This window comes from Hemiscyllium ocellatum, chromosome 45 (assembly GCF_020745735.1).
Source record: "Hemiscyllium ocellatum isolate sHemOce1 chromosome 45, sHemOce1.pat.X.cur, whole genome shotgun sequence".
In the NCBI taxonomy this organism is placed as follows: Eukaryota; Metazoa; Chordata; class Chondrichthyes; order Orectolobiformes; family Hemiscylliidae; genus Hemiscyllium; species Hemiscyllium ocellatum.
Genome location: NC_083445.1, coordinates 14,226,872 through 14,242,672, shown reverse-complemented (window position 1 = coordinate 14,242,672; position 15,801 = coordinate 14,226,872).

Below are 15,801 nucleotides of genomic sequence, written 5' to 3'. Positions count from 1 at the left end.
ATGTCAGTGTGGTGACCATGCGATGCCAGTAGGGGCCATGTGATATCAGTGTGATGACCACGTAGTGTCAGTGTGGTGCCCATGTGATGTCAGTGTGGCAGCCATGTGATATCAGTGTGGCAGCCATGTGATGTCAGTGTAGTGACCATGTGATGTCAGTGTGGTGACCATGTGATGACCAGTGTGGTGGCCATGTGATGTCAGTGTGGTGACCATGTGATGCCAGTGTGGTGACCATGTGATGTCAGTGTGGTGACATGTGGTGTCAGTGTGGTGACCATGTAATGCCAGTTTGGGGGCCATGTGGTGTCAGTGTGATGATCGTGTGATGTCAGTTTGGGGGCCATGTGATGTCAGTGCGGTGACCATGTGGTGTCAGTGTGGCAGCCATGTGGTGTCAGTATGGTGAGCATGTGGTGTCAGTGTGGTGAGCATGTGATGTCAGTGTGGTAGCCTTGTGATGTCAGTGTGGTGGCCATGTGATGTCTGTGTGGCGACCATGTGGTGCCAGTGTGGTAGCCTTGTGATGTCAGTGTGGTGGCCATGTGATGTGTGTGTGGTGACCATGTGATGCCTGTGTGGTGACCATGTGATGCAGTGTGGTGTCCATGTGATGCAGTGTGGTGACCATGTGATGACAGTGTGGTGAGTATGTACTGTCAGTGTGGTGACCATGTGATGTTATTGTGGCAGTCATGTGGTGTCAGTGTGGTGACCATGTGATGTCAGTGTATTAACCATGTGATGTCTGTGTGGCAGCCATGTGATATCAGTGTGGTGACCATGTGATGTCAGTGTAATGACCATGTGATGTCAGTGTGGCAGCCAAGTGATGACAGTGTAGTGGCCATGTGATGACAGTGTAGTGGCCATGTGATGTCAGTATGGTGTCCATGTGATGTCAGTGTGGTGGCCATGTTATTTCAGTGTAGCCTCCATGTGATGTCAGTGTGGTGACCATGCGATGCCAGTAGGGGCCATGTGATATCAGTGTGATGACCATGTAGTGTCAGTGTGATGACCATGTGATGTCAGTGTGGCAGCCATGTGATGTCAGTGTGGTGAGCATGTGATGCCAGTGTGGTGACCATGTGATATCAGTGTGGTGACCATATGGTGCTAGTGTGGTCGCCATGTGATGTCAGTGTGGTGACCATGTGATGTCAGAGTGGTGACCATGTAGTGTCAGTGTGGTGACCATGTGATGCCAGTGTGGTGACCATGTGGTGTCAATGTGATGATCGTGTGATGTCAGAGTGGTGACCATGTGATGTCAGTGTGGTGACATGTGGTGTCAGTGTGGTGACCATGTAATGCCAGTTTGGGGGCCATGTGGTGTCAATGTGATGATCGTGTGAAGTCAGTTTGGGGGCCATGTGATGTCAGTGCGGTGACCATGTGGTGTCAGTGTGGGGGGGCCATGTGGTGCCAGTGCGGTGACCATTTGGTGTCAGTGTGGTGACCATGCGATGTCAATCTGGTGACCATGTGGTGTCAGTGTGGCAGCCATGTGGTGTCAGTATGGTGACCATGTGGTGTCAGTGTGGTGACCATGTGGTGCCAGTGTGGTCACCATGTGATGTCAGTGTGGTGGCCATGTGGTGTCAGTGTGGTGACCATGTGATGCCTGTGTGGTGACCATGTGATGCAGTGTGGTGACCATGTGTTGACAGTGTGATGATTATGTACTGTCAGTGTGGTGACCATTTGATGTTATTGTGGCAGCCATGTGGTGTCAGTGTGGTGACCATGTGATGTCAGTGTATTAACCATGTGATGTCAGTGTGACAGCCATGTGATGTCAGTGTGGCAGCCATGTGATATCAGTATGGTAACCATGTGATGTCAGTGTAATGACCATGTGATGTCAGTGTGGCTGCCAAGTGATGACAGTGTAGTGGCCATGTTATGTCAGTGTAGCCTCCATGTGATGTCAGTGTGGTGACCATGCGATGCCAGTAGGGGCCATGTGATATCAGTGTGATGACCATGTAGTGTCAGTGTGGTGATCATGTGATGTCAGTGTGGCAGCCATGTGATATCAGTGTGGCAGCCATGTGATGTCAGTGTAGTGACCATGTGATGTCAGTGTGGTGACCATGTGATATCAGTGTGGTGACCATATGGTGCTAGTGTGGTGGCCATGTGATGTCAGTGTGGTGACCTTGTGATGTCAGAGTGGTGACCATGTAGCGTCAGTGTGGTGACCATGTGATGCCAGTGTGGTGACCATGTGGTGCCAGTGTGGTGACCATGTGATGTCAGTGCGGTGACATGTGGTGTCAGTGTGGTGACCATGTAATGCCACTTTGGGGGCCATGTGGTGTCAGTGTGATGATCGTGTGATGTCAGTATGGTAGCCTTGTGATGTTAGTGTGGTGGCCATGTGATGTGTGTGTGGTGACCATGTGATGCCTGTGTGGTGACCATGTGATGCAGTGTGGTGACCATGTGATATCAGTGTGGCAGCCATGTGATGTCAGTGTGGTGACCATGTGATGTCAGTGTGGTGACCATGTGAAGGCCAGTGTGGTGGCCATGTGATGTCAGTGTGGTGACCATGTGATGCCAGTGTGGTGACCATGTTGTGCCAGTGTGGTGACCATGTGGTGTCAGAGTGGTGACCATGTGATGTCAGTGTGGTGACATGTGGTGTCAGTGTGGTGACCATGTAATGCCAGTTTGGGGGCCATGTGGTGTCAGTGTGATGATCGTGTGATGTCAGTTTGGGGGCCATGTGATGTCAGTGCGGTGACCATGTGGTGTCAGTGTGGCAGCCATGTGGTGTCAGTATGGTGAGCATGTGGTGTCAGTGTGGTGAGCATGTGATGTCAGTGTGGTAGCCTTGTGATGTCAGTGTGGTGGCCATGTGATGTCTGTGTGGCGACCATGTGGTGCCAGTGTGGTAGCCTTGTGATGTCAGTGTGGTGGCCATGTGATGTGTGTGTGGTGACCATGTGATGCCTGTGTGGTGTCCATGTGATGCAGTGTGGTGACCATGTGATGACAGTGTGGTGAGTATGTACTGTCAGTGTGGTGACCATGTGATGTTATTGTGGCAGCCATGTGGTGTCAGTGTGGTGACCATGTGATGTCAATGTATTAACCATGTGATGTCAGTGTGGCAGCCATGTGATGTCAGTGTGGCAGCCATGTGATATCAGTGTGGTGACCATGTGATGTCAGTGTAATGACCATGTGATGTCAGTGTGGCAGCCAAGTGATGACAGTGTAGTGTCCATGTGATGTCAGTGTGGTGGCCATGTTAGTTCAGTGTAGCCTCCATGTGATGTCAGTGTGGTGACCATGCGATGCCAGTAGGGGCCATGTGATATCAGTGTGATGACCATGTAGTGTCAGTGTGATGACCATGTGATGTCAGTGTGGCAGCCATGTGATGTCAGTGTGGTGAGCATGTGATGCCAGTGTGGTGACCATGTGATATCAGTGTGGTGACCATATGGTGCTAGTGTGGTCGCCATGTGATGTCAGTGTGGTGACCATGTGATGTCAGAGTGGTGACCATGTAGTGTCAGTGTGGTGACCATGTGATGCCAGTGTGGTGACCATGTGGTGTCAGTATGGTGACCATGTGGTGTCAGTGTGGTGACCATGTGGTGCCAGTGTGGTCACCATGTGATGTCAGTGTGGTGGCCATGTGGTGTCAGTGTGGTGACCATGTGATGCCTGTGTGGTGACCATGTGGTGTCAGTGTGGCAGCCATGTGGTGTCAGTATGGTGACCATGTGGTGTCAGTGTGGTGACCATGTGGTGCCAGTGTGGTCACCATGTGATGTCAGTGTGGTGACCATGTAGTGTCAGTGTGGTGACCATGTGATGCCAGTGTGGTGACCATGTGGTGTCAATGTGATGATCGTGTGATGTCAGAGTGGTGACCATGTGATGTCAGTGTGGTGACATGTGGTGTCAGTGTGGTGGCCATGTGATGTCAGTGTGGTGACCAAGTAATGCCAGTTTGGGGGCCATGTGGTGTCAATGTGATGATCGTGTGAAGTCAGTTTGGGAGCCATGTGATGTCAGTGCGGTGACCATGTGGTGTCAGTGTGGGGGGGCCATGTGGTGCCAGTGTGGTGACCATTTGGTGTCAGTGTGGTGACCATGCGATGTCAATCTGGTGACCATGTGGTGTCAGTGTGGCAGCCATGTGGTGTCAGTATGGTGACCATGTGGTGTCAGTGTGGTGACCATGTGGTGCCAGTGTGGTCACCATGTGATGTCAGTGTGGTGGCCATGTGTTGTCAGTGTGGTGACCATGTGATGCCTGTGTGGTGACCATGTGATGCAGTGTGGTGACCATGTGTTGACAGTGTGATGATTATGTACTGTCAGTGTGGTGACCATTTGATGTTATTGTGGCAGCCATGTGGTGTCAGTGTGGTGACCATGTGATGTCAGTGTATTAACCATGTGATGTCAGTGCGGCAGCCATGTGATGTCAGTGTGGCAGCCATGTGATATCAGTATGGTAACCATGTGATGTCAGTGTAATGACCATGTGATGTCAGTGTGGCTGCCAAGTGATGACAGTGTAGTGGCCATGTGATGTCAGTATGGTGTCCATGTGATGTCAGTGTAGTGGCCATGTTATGTCAGTGTAGCCTCCATGTGATGTCAGTGTAGCCTCCATGTGATGTCAGTGTGGTGACCATGCGATGCCAGTAGGGGCCATGTGATATCAGTGTGATGACCATGTAGTGTCAGTGTGGTGATCATGTGATGTCAGTGTGGCAGCCATGTGATATCAGTGTGGCAGCCATGTGATGTCAGTGTGGTGACCATGTGATGTCAGTGTGATGACCATGTGATATCAGTGTGGTGACCATATGGTGCTAGTGTGGTGGCCATGTGATGTCAGTGTGGTGACCTTGTGATGTCAGAGTGGTGACCATGTAGTGTCAGTGTGGTGACCATGTGATGCCAGTGTGGTGACCATGTGGTGCCAGTGTGGTGATCATGTGATGTCAGTGCGGTGACATGTGGTGTCAGTGTGGTGACCATGTAATGCCACTTTGGGGGCCATGTGGTGTCAGTGTGATGATCGTGTGATGTCAGTATGGTAGCCTTGTGATGTTAGTGTGGTGGCCATGTGATGTCTGTGTGGTGACCATGTGGTGCCAGTGTGGTAGCCTTGTGATGTCTGTGTGGTGGCTATGTGATGTGTGTGTGGTGACTATGTGATGCCTGTGTGGTGACCATGTGATGCAGTGTGGTGACCATGTGATGACAGTGTGGTGAGTATGTACTGTCAGTGTGGTGACCATGTGATGTTATTGTGGCAACCATGTGGTGTCAGTGTGGTGACCATGTGATGTCAGTGTGGCAGCTATGTGATGTCAGTGTGGCAGCCATGTGATATCAGTGTGGTGACCATGTGATGTCTGTGTAATGACCATGTGATGTCAGTGTGGCAGCCAAGTAATGACAGTGTAGTGGCCATGTGATGTCAGTATGGTGTCCATGTGATGTCAGTGTGGTGGCCATGTTATGTCAGTGTAGCCTCCATGTGATGTCAGTGTGGTGACCATGCGATGCCAGTGTGGTGACCATGTGATATCAGTGTGGTGACCATATGGTGCTAGTGTGGTGGCCATGTGATGTCAGTGTGGTGACCTTGTGATGTCAGAGTGGTGACCATGTGATGTCAGTGTGGTGACATGTGGTGTCAGTGTGGTGACCATGTAATGCCAGTTTGGGGGCCATGTGGTGTCAATGTGATGATCGTGTGATGTCAGTTTGGGGGCCATGTGATGTCAGTGCGGTGACCATGTGATGCCAGTTTGGAGGCCATGTGATGTCAGTGTGGTGGCCATGTGATGTCAGTGTGGTGACCTTGTGATGTCAGAGTGGTGACCATGTGATGTCAGTGTGGTGACATGTGGTGTCAGTGTGGTGACCATGTAATGCCAGTTTGGGGGCCATGTGGTGTCAATGTGATGATCGTGTGATGTCAGTTTGGGGGCCATGTGATGTCAGTGCGGTGACCATGTGATGCCAGTTTGGAGGCCATGTGATGTCAGTGTGGTGACCATGTGATGCCAGTTTGGGGGCCATGTGACGTCAGTGCGGTGACCATGTGGTGTCAGTGTGGGGGGGGGGGGGCCATGTGATGTCAGTGTGGTGACCATGTGATGTTAGTTTGGGGACCATGTGATATCATTGTGATCATGTGATGACAATGTAGTGGCCATGTGATGTCAGCATGGTGGCCATGTGATGTCAGTGTGGTGGCCATGTAATGTCAGTTTGGGGGCCATGTGATGTCAGTGTGGTGACCATGTGATGTCAGTGTGGTGACCATGTAATGCCAGTTTGGGGGCCATGTGGTGTCATTGTGATGATCGTGTGATGTCAGTTTGGGGGCCATGTGATGTCAGTGTGGTGACCATGTGGTGTCAGTGTGGGGGGGCCATGTGATGTCAGTGTGGTGGCCATGTGGTGTCAGTGTGGGGGGGCCATGTGATGTCAGCGTGGGGTGACCATGTGGTGTCAGTGTGGTGACCATGTGGTGTCAGTGTGGTGACCATGTGATGCGGATGAGTTCCCCTCTGTTCAGGTATATCTACTGCAGTGTGCCTGATGAGGATACATGTTTCTGAAGGATTATAATCCCGACCAATAACCAGAGGTGTCTCCCTGATTCTCATCCAATCCTTCACGGCTGCTCCCCTTACGCTGCGTAAGTCTCTCTTCACTGACACCCACCCACTCACCCACCCACAGATCTGCACTGACCCCTCAGTCCAACTCCGGCCCCAGGTTAGCATGACCATCCCCAATTGAAGAATATGTTGCTGGAAAAGCACAGCAGGTCAGGCAGCATCCGAGGAGCAGGAGAATCGACATTTCGGGCATAAGCCCTTCATCAGGAATGTGGAGGGGGCTCAAGGGAGCTGAGAGATAAATGGGAGGGGGTGGGGCTGGGGGGGGAGGTAGCTGGGAGTGCGATAGGTGGATGAAGGTGTGGCTGATGGTGATAGGTCAGAGACGAGGGTGGAGCAGAGAGGTGGGGACAGGTAGGACAGGTCATGAGGGCGGTGCCGAGTTTGAACGTTGGGACTGGGATAAGGAGGGGGGAGGGGAGATGAGGAAACTGGTGAAATCCACATTGATCCTGTTAGGCCAATCCCACCCAGTCCAATTCACAATTCCCCACAGCCTTCCCATTTCTGAATCCTACTGTCATCTGGAGCTGGAAGGACTTGAATGCTGGGCCTCCTGGCTCAGAAGTAGGGGACACTACCACCGCACCACAAGAGCTCTGACTCCACTCCCTTTGTCACCAACACACGTATCTCGGGCCTGATTCCACATTGGGCCACAAGAGGGCAACATTGTCCACATGACCCTGAAGAGTCATGGGCCTTTCCAAATCCGTCCCCCACATTTTCCCCGGAGAGTTTTATAACCAGGAGCAACATCTTTGACATTCCAGTGAAGACGGTTCAGTTGGAGTTCACGTCCCATCACCACAATCCAGGCCAACCCTTCAGTGCCAGGGTCAAGGGAGTGTGTGCCCACTCACTTGGCGATTTACTAATGTGGCACCCCACTTGATGTTGTCATGGAGATGTACAGCACGGAAACAGACCCTTCAGTCCAACCAGTCCATGCTGACCAGATATCCTAAATTAATCTAGTCCCATTTGCCAGCACTTGGCCCATATTCCTCTAAACCCTTCCTATTCACATACCCATCCAGATGCCTTTTAAATGTTGTAATTGTACCAGCCTCCACCACATCCTCTGGCAGCTCATTCCATAACACGCACTACCCTCTGGGTGAAACAGTTACCTCTCAGAACCCTTGTAAATCTTTCCCCTCTCATTCAAAGGGATTACGGTATAAAAATGGAGAGCTATCTGTTCCCTTCTGCAGCACGGGGCATTGGTGACACTGAACCAGGAGGGCTGTGTGTGTGTGTGTGTGTGTGTGTGTGCGTGTGTGTCTGTGTCTGTGTCTGTGTGCGCGTGTTTCTGTGTTTGTGTGTGTGTGTGTCTGTGTGTGTGTTTGTGTGTGTCTGTGTGTGTGCGTCTGTGTGTTTGTGTGTGTGTGTCTGTGTGTGTCTGTGTGTGTTTGTGTGTGTGTGTGTGTTTGTGTGTGTGTTTGTGTGTGTGTGCGTCTGTGTGTTTGTGTGTGTGTGTCTGTGTGTGTGTTTGTGTGTGTGTGTTTGTGTGTGTCTGTGTGTGTGTGTGTGTGTTTGTATGTGTGTGTGTCGGTGTGTGTCTGTGCATGTCTGTCTGTGTGTGAGAGCAATTATTTATCTCTCAGGCAGAGAGCTAGTACAGTCACTGTGGGGTGAATGGCCTCCTGCTGGTCTTCTTTAAGGAGGAATGCTTTCACATCGGAAGTGGTTCACAAGTTCCCAGAATGAGGTTTGAAGTGGGGATTTTCCTCTGGGGAAAAGGATCAGCATTGGGAGAGTCATTGGCATCTAGAAGACTGATGGGGCGATGTTACAGGAGTGGGTAGGATCCCAAGGGCCTGGCACCGGGTGGATGCTGAGAGGGTGTTGATGGGAGGCGCAGATCTTCCCTCGGGGCCAATTCCTGAAGGTAAATGCAGTTAGTGACCTTGTGGGATATCATAGCAGTTCGATGGGCCCAATGGACAAGGCCTGCTCCTATCCCTTACTGCTCACCCCTAGTTGGCCATTCCACTGGGGGGACCCTCACATCACTGTATGCCTCTACTCACATGGGGCATCTCTCGAGTCCCTCAGTGAGGGGCGAGAGGGCAGATGTTGAGTCAGGGTGGAGCAAAATGGGGTATGGGTGAGTTACAGACAGACGGGAAGGACCCCTCCTCCATCACGGAGACAGGGTGGGGTGGGGTGAGGGGCGCTGGGGGACACCATTTCCATTTGTAGGTGGCTGGCTGAGTGCCTGAATCAACCCTCCCTACCTCTCCCCTCCCTACCCAATCCCCTACTGTTTGACCCCACACACCAGCCGAAAAGATTGACGGTTATTTTGTTGCGAAGACACTCGCCTGAACTTGGGTCTGGCTGGGGACTGAGACACCAGGTCGAAACTGGAACCCAGCTTCAAGTCCCACTGCCGTCCCGTTCCCTCCCCTCAACCCCCACCTCAGACAAAGCAAAGCGCACAGAGACACAGAGTGGTTTTACCTCGTTCACCTTTACTCCAGGCCCTGGAGGGAGAGAGAACGATCATCCATGTGCACAGGGACATGGGTCCATGCTCTTCTCTGGAACAGAAGTTTCTTAATGAACTATATCATCATTTTACAGGGAGGAGTATCCAGCATACATATTAATTGGGTTACCGTTACAATTAGCGAGTGTTAATAGCAGAGACAAAGTCCTTTACTGTTATACAATCTTAACCTTGTTAACTGGATTCATACAATGAATACTTTCCCCCTTATATTGGGTGTGGACATTTGCTCTCCCTTTTTGATTTTCTCAAGAATCTCCTCCTCTGCTTTTGGTTGCACTTCAGTCCCACGGTCCTGATCTTCGGGCACCCGGTACGGAGGAGGGAGGGCAGGTCTGAAGACCTCCTCATGGGTCTGCTCCTGGGCCTGGCCAAACTGGCCATAAACAGGTCCAGGCAGCGGGCCGTGGAGGGGGTCGTTAGGGCCGACTGCCTGCCCCTCTTCCGCGGTTACGTTAGAACCCGGGTGTCCTTGGAGAAGGAGCACGCGGTGTCCACCAACACCCTGGAGTTGTTCAGGGAGAGGTTGGCACCGCAGGGAGTGGAGTGCATTATTTCCCCCTCCAACTATATTTTGATTTAATCCCTGCCCTCCCCTTTACTGTTTGATCACACAGCATTGCCCTTTGATGTGAAGGGCACTGCTTGTCACAGGCCACTCAGGTGTTTCCTTTCTTCCTGGTGGTGGAAACCGAAGTTGTGCACCTTGTGTCTTTCACTGTGTCTTACACCTGCACACACACAACATAGGTGCTGGGGGAAAAATAAGAAAAACAAACATTCCCCCTTGTTAACTGACCTTACATACTGAGTGCTTCCAATATTGTTAAAAGATTCTACATAATGAATGCTTTCCCCCTTGTTAACCCATTCCCCTTGCCTCCAGCATCCCATTGTTAACTGTAAGTTCTTATCTGATCTGAGTCATGCTCAGCTGAACCTCTCATTTCACAAAACTCAGAACTGAACTCTTTCCCAGCCTGCTTTTGCCCTATACGCACTCTCACCACCTGCCCCTGAGGGTGTCGTAACTTGCCCCAAACAGGTTAGTTAGCAAATATCAGTCGTGTCCCTTAAGAGGGATTATAACACAGTGGTACCTTGGAGCCAGGAAACCAGGATGCAAGACCCACCTGCTCCTGAGGCTTCTAATACCATCACTGAACAGTTTGACTTCAGAAAGTAATCTCGATATTTAACACTCAACAACAACCTGTCTTTCTGTAGCACCACCAAGGTGTTGGACAGGAGCTTAATTCAGCAAAGTTTAGATGATGTGGACTCGATAATGGAGAGGGGAAGTTGATTAGTTTAGATTACTTACAGTATGGAGACAGGCCCTTCGGCCCAACAAGTCCACACCAACCCGCCGAAGCGCAACCCACCCATACCCCTTACCTAACACTACGGGCAATTTAGCATGGCCAATTCACCTGACCCGCACAACTTTGGACTGTGGGAGGAAACCGGAGCACCCGGAGGAAACCCACGCAGACATGGGGAGAACGTGCAAACTCCACACAGTCAGTCGCCTGAGGCGGGAATTGAACCCGGGTCTCTGATGCTGTGAGGCAGCAGTGCTAACCACTGTGCCACCGTGTCTGTTTTTAATGTGGGTAGGTATTAGTAGAATTCGCTAGAGTGCAAAAGCAGGCCATTCAGCCCATCAAGTCCAAACTAACTCTCCGAAGAACATCCCACCCAGGCCTAACCCATTCCTGTGAACCTGCATTTACCGTAGCCAATCCACCCTAACCTGTTGATCTTTGGGAGGAAACCCAGACAGACACGGGGAGAATGTGCAGACCCCACACAGGCAGTCACCTGAGGCTGGGATCGAACCCGGGTCCCTGCCGCTGTGAGGCAGCAGTGCTAACCACAGCGCCACCTTCGACAATGGGACAGGTTGCCATGGGGATGGGGGCAGTTCAGATGCTCCCTCACGCTGTGTGAATGGGTGGGCCCTGAGTCAGACCCTGAAGCTAAGGGAGGGCATACTGCAAAAGGAAGAGGCCATCCAGCCCCCTCAAACCTTCCGTACCATTCTGATCACCATTCGCAACACCAACAATAATTTGCATTGATGTAGCACCTCCTATTTTTGCTCACTATCCCTTGACACCCAAAGAACAGCGTGCTGGGAAACCCCAGAATACCCTCAGCCATTTGGGAGCGGATGTTCCAGATTTCCGCACTCCAAATAATCTCTCTTTGTTCTGCATTTACAGGAATAAAAACAAAAGAGAAGCCCAGTACAGGAACAGGCCCTTCGGCCCTTCAAGCCTGTGCTGATCATCATGCCCTAACTAAACTAAAAAACAAACCTTCTGCCTTATTCAGGCTATATCCCTCTATTCCCTCCCAGATACAGCTTCAATGTCACCAATGTGTCTGCATTCCCCACCTCTTCCGGTAGTGCATTCCAAGCTCCTACCATGAAAAACCTCACTCGCACATCTCCCTTAAGTGTTCCCCTCTCTCACCTTGAACCTGTGTCCCCTTGTAATTGAAACTTCAACCCTGGGAAACAGCCTCTGACTATGACTCACGTAATCGTGTAGGCCTCCATCAGATCTCCTCCCAGCTGCCATCTTCCCACTGAAAACAGTACTAGTTTTTTTGACCTTCCCTCATAGGCCATGCCGTCTTGACCAGGCAACCTTCTCTGCATCCTGTCCAAAGCTTCCACATCCACATAGCGACCAAAACTGCGCACAATTCAGCAAATGCGGCCTAACAAGGGCTTTCTGTCACTGCAACTCTTGTACTCTGTACCCCAGCCAATGAAGGCCTTATGTCTACTTTGGCCACCCTTTAGATCCCTCGGGAACGTTTGTATCAAGCAGTGTTCTGATAAAATTCACTCGACTGATTCCCGGGATGAGGAGTTGGCCTGGGACGAGGAATGGGTTGAGCCTGGACTCATTGGCGTTTGGAGGAATGGGAGAGGAACTGATTGTAAGGTTTGTGATTTGAAGGGGGAGGGGGGGGTGAATGCTGAGAGGGCTGTCATTGGAGAGTCCGGCTTTGTGAGAGGGGGCGGGAGCACACCACTTTTAAAAAAAATCAACATCAAAGTGATGACTAAGAGGACATTTTTCTGTCAGAAAGTCATTCATCTTGGGATTTCTCTTTCCCAACCACTGGCTCATAGGAGGAGGAGGATGAGGTCATTTAGCCCTTCATTAATACTTGACCATTCACTACCATCATGATTGCTTTCTCTCAATACCGCTTTCCCATTTTCTGCCCATCTCTCCTGATGCCTTTCATATCTGAGGAATTTTTCTCTCTCTCTTTCTTGCGTTTATTCAGTGACCCATCCTCCACAATTTCCTGTGGTCAGGAATTCCACAGGTTGGAGACCCTCAGAAGTGGAGACATGTCTCCTCATCACAGGCCGATCCCTGAACCTAAACGGAAATTGCCGGAAAAGCTCAGCAGGTCTGGCAGCACTGCGGGGAGAGAAATCAGAGTTAGCGTTTCGGGGTCCAGTGACCCTTCCTCAGAAGGGCAATTCTGAGGTAGGATAATCTGAACCTGAAATGTTAACTACTTTCTCTCCCACAAATGCTGAGTTTTTCCAGCAATTTCTGTTTTTGTTTCAGGTTTCCAGCATCCACGATTCCTTCAGCTCTTTTTTAATCTTCTTTCTGCGCTGTCAATTTTATGCACAGTCTTTTGTCGAAATGTGGACAGCCTTGACAACACTAACAGTCATTGTCCATCCCTTGAATGGAACTGAGGGCTTTGCTAGAAGCTAGTTAAGTGTTCCTCCCTATTACAGTGGGTCTGGAGTCACATATAGGCCAGACTAGGATAAAGGCTGCAGATTCCATTTCCAAAAGGATTTGTTTACTTGGCGTTTCTTTCCCTCAGAATTGGATCTGGGATTATTTACACTGAATGACAGACTGATCAAGGAACTATGTAGCTGAACCCTGAGGTCCCTCTGTTTGACTCCTCACAGTGGCTCAGCAGTTAGCAGGGGACCTGGGTTCGATTCCCCCCTCGGGCGACTGTATGGAGTTTGCACGTTCCTCCCGGGTCTGGGCGGGTTTCCTCCCACAGTCCATAAAGATGTGTAAATTAGGTGGCTTCGCCATGGGAGGGGAGGGAGGTGAGCCTGGCTGAGATGCTCTTTGGCAGGGTTAGTATGGGCCAAATGGCCTGTTTCCACACTGTCAGGATTCTATGATCTCAACGTCAGGTTTTAACAATGGCTACTGAGCCTTGCAATTAATTGCTTGAATGTAAATGTGACTTGGCTGTTAGAGGCGGGGTTACAAACCTCCATCTTGGATTACTGATCCAGCCACCTTCCCACGACACTGATGCTGGTCCAGCCAATAAAATTATATCGTGAAGCAGGTTACCTCAGAATACAAGGGGATCTTGATCAGATGGGCCAATGGGCTGAGGTGTGGCAGATGGAGTTTAATTCCGATAAATGTGAAGTTTGTATTTTGGTAAAACAAACCAGGCCAGGACTTACACAGTTAATGGTAGGGCCCTGGGGAGTGCTGTCAAACACAGAGACCTAGGGGCTCAGGTACATAGTTCCTTGCAAAGGGTGTCACAGGTAGACAGGATGGTGAAAGTGGTGTTTGGTACATTGGCCATACTCGGTCAGTTCATTGAGTATAGGAGTTGAGACACCATGCTGCAGCTGTACAGGACATTGGTTCGGCCGTTATTGGAGAACCCCATACAGTTCTGGTCTCCCTGATTTCGGACGGATTTAGAAAGGGATTTATCAGGATGTTAGTGAGACTGGAGGGTTGGAGTTATAAGGAGAGCTTGGGACATTTCTCCCCCTGGAGTGCAGGAGGTAGAGGAGTGAGGTTTATATAATCATGAGAGGCACAGATAAGGTGGATGACAAGGGGTTTTTCTCCAGGGTAGAGGAGTCCAAAACTCAAGGGCAAAGGTTTAGGGTGAGAGGGGAAAGAGGGACCCGAGGGGCAATGTTTTCACCCAGAGGGTGGTACGTGTATGGAATGACCTGCCAGAGGAAGTGGTGGAGGCTGGTACAATTACAGTATTTCTAGAGTCATAGAGGTGTACAGCACAGAAACAGACCCTTCGGTCCAACCTCTCCATGCCAACCAGATATCCTAAGTTAATCTAGTCCCATTTGCCAGCACTTGGCCCATATCCCTCCAAACCCTTCCTGTTCATATACCCATCCAGATGCCTTTTAAATGTTGTAATTGTACCAGCCTCCACCACTTCCTCTGGCAGCTCATTCCATACACGTACCACCCTCTGTGTGAAAAAGTTGCCCCTTAGGTCTCTTTTATATATTTCCCCTCGCACCCTAAACTTATGCCCTCTAATGTTGGACTCCCACACCAGAGGGAAAAGATTTTGTCTATTTACCCTATCCATACCCCCCATGCTTTTATAAATCTCTATAAGGTCACCCCTTAGCCTATGATGCTCCAGAGAAAACAGCCCCAGGCTATTCAAACTCTCCCTATAGCTCAAACTCTCCAACCCTGGCAACATCCTTGTAAATCTTTTCTGAACCTTTTCAAGTTTCATCCTTCCTATTGGTGGGAGACCAGAATTGCACGCAATATTCCAAAAGTGGCCTAACCAATGTCCTGTACAACCGCAAAATGACCTCCCAGCTCCTGTACTCAATACTCTGACCAATGAAGGAAAGCATACCAAACCCCTTCTTCACTATCTTATCTACCTGCGACTCCACTTTCAAGGAGCTATGAACCTGCACTCCAAGGTCTCTTTGTTCAGTAACACTCCCCAGGACCTTACCATTAAGTGTATAAGTCCTGCTAAGATTTGCTTTCCCAAAATGCAGCACCTCACATTTATCTAAATTAAACTCCATCTGCCACTTCTCAGTCCATTGACCATCTGATCAAGATCCCGTTGTAATCTGTGGTAACCGTCTTCGCTGTCCACTACACCTCCAATTTTGGTGTCATCTGCAAACTGATTAACCATACCTCTTATGCTCGCATCCAAATCATTTATATAAACGATGAAAAGTAGATGACCCAGCACCGATCCTTGTGGCACTCCACTGGTCACAGGCCTCCAGTCTGAAAAACAACCCTCCACCACCACCCTCTGTCTTCTACCTTTGAGCCAGTTCTGTATCCAAATGGCTAGTTCTCCCTGTATTCCATGAGATCTAACCTTGCTAATCAGTCTCCCATGGGGAACCTTGTCGAACGCCTTACTGAAGTCCATCTAGATCACATCTCCTGCTCTGTCTTCATCCAAACCACATTCGGACAGGTACATGAATAGGGAGGGTTTGGAGGGATATGGGTCAAGTGCAGTTTTGTTTGGAAAACCTGATTAGCATGGATGAGTTGGGCCGAAGGGTCTATTTCCGTGCTGGATGACCACAAACCCACCTGTGGTCAGGTGACAATGTCACAAAGCATTAGTTATGGTGGTTGGCAGCGCAGACTGTCACTTTCTATGTCCAACAAATCTTCAAACAGCGCACTGCACATTTACTCCGACTGTCTCGGAGTATCTTGCCAATTGCATCAATGTTGAGTCTCACTGTGATTTGTTACGGTGGGGGATTACGGGGAAGAACACATTCAATTCACTGGGGCT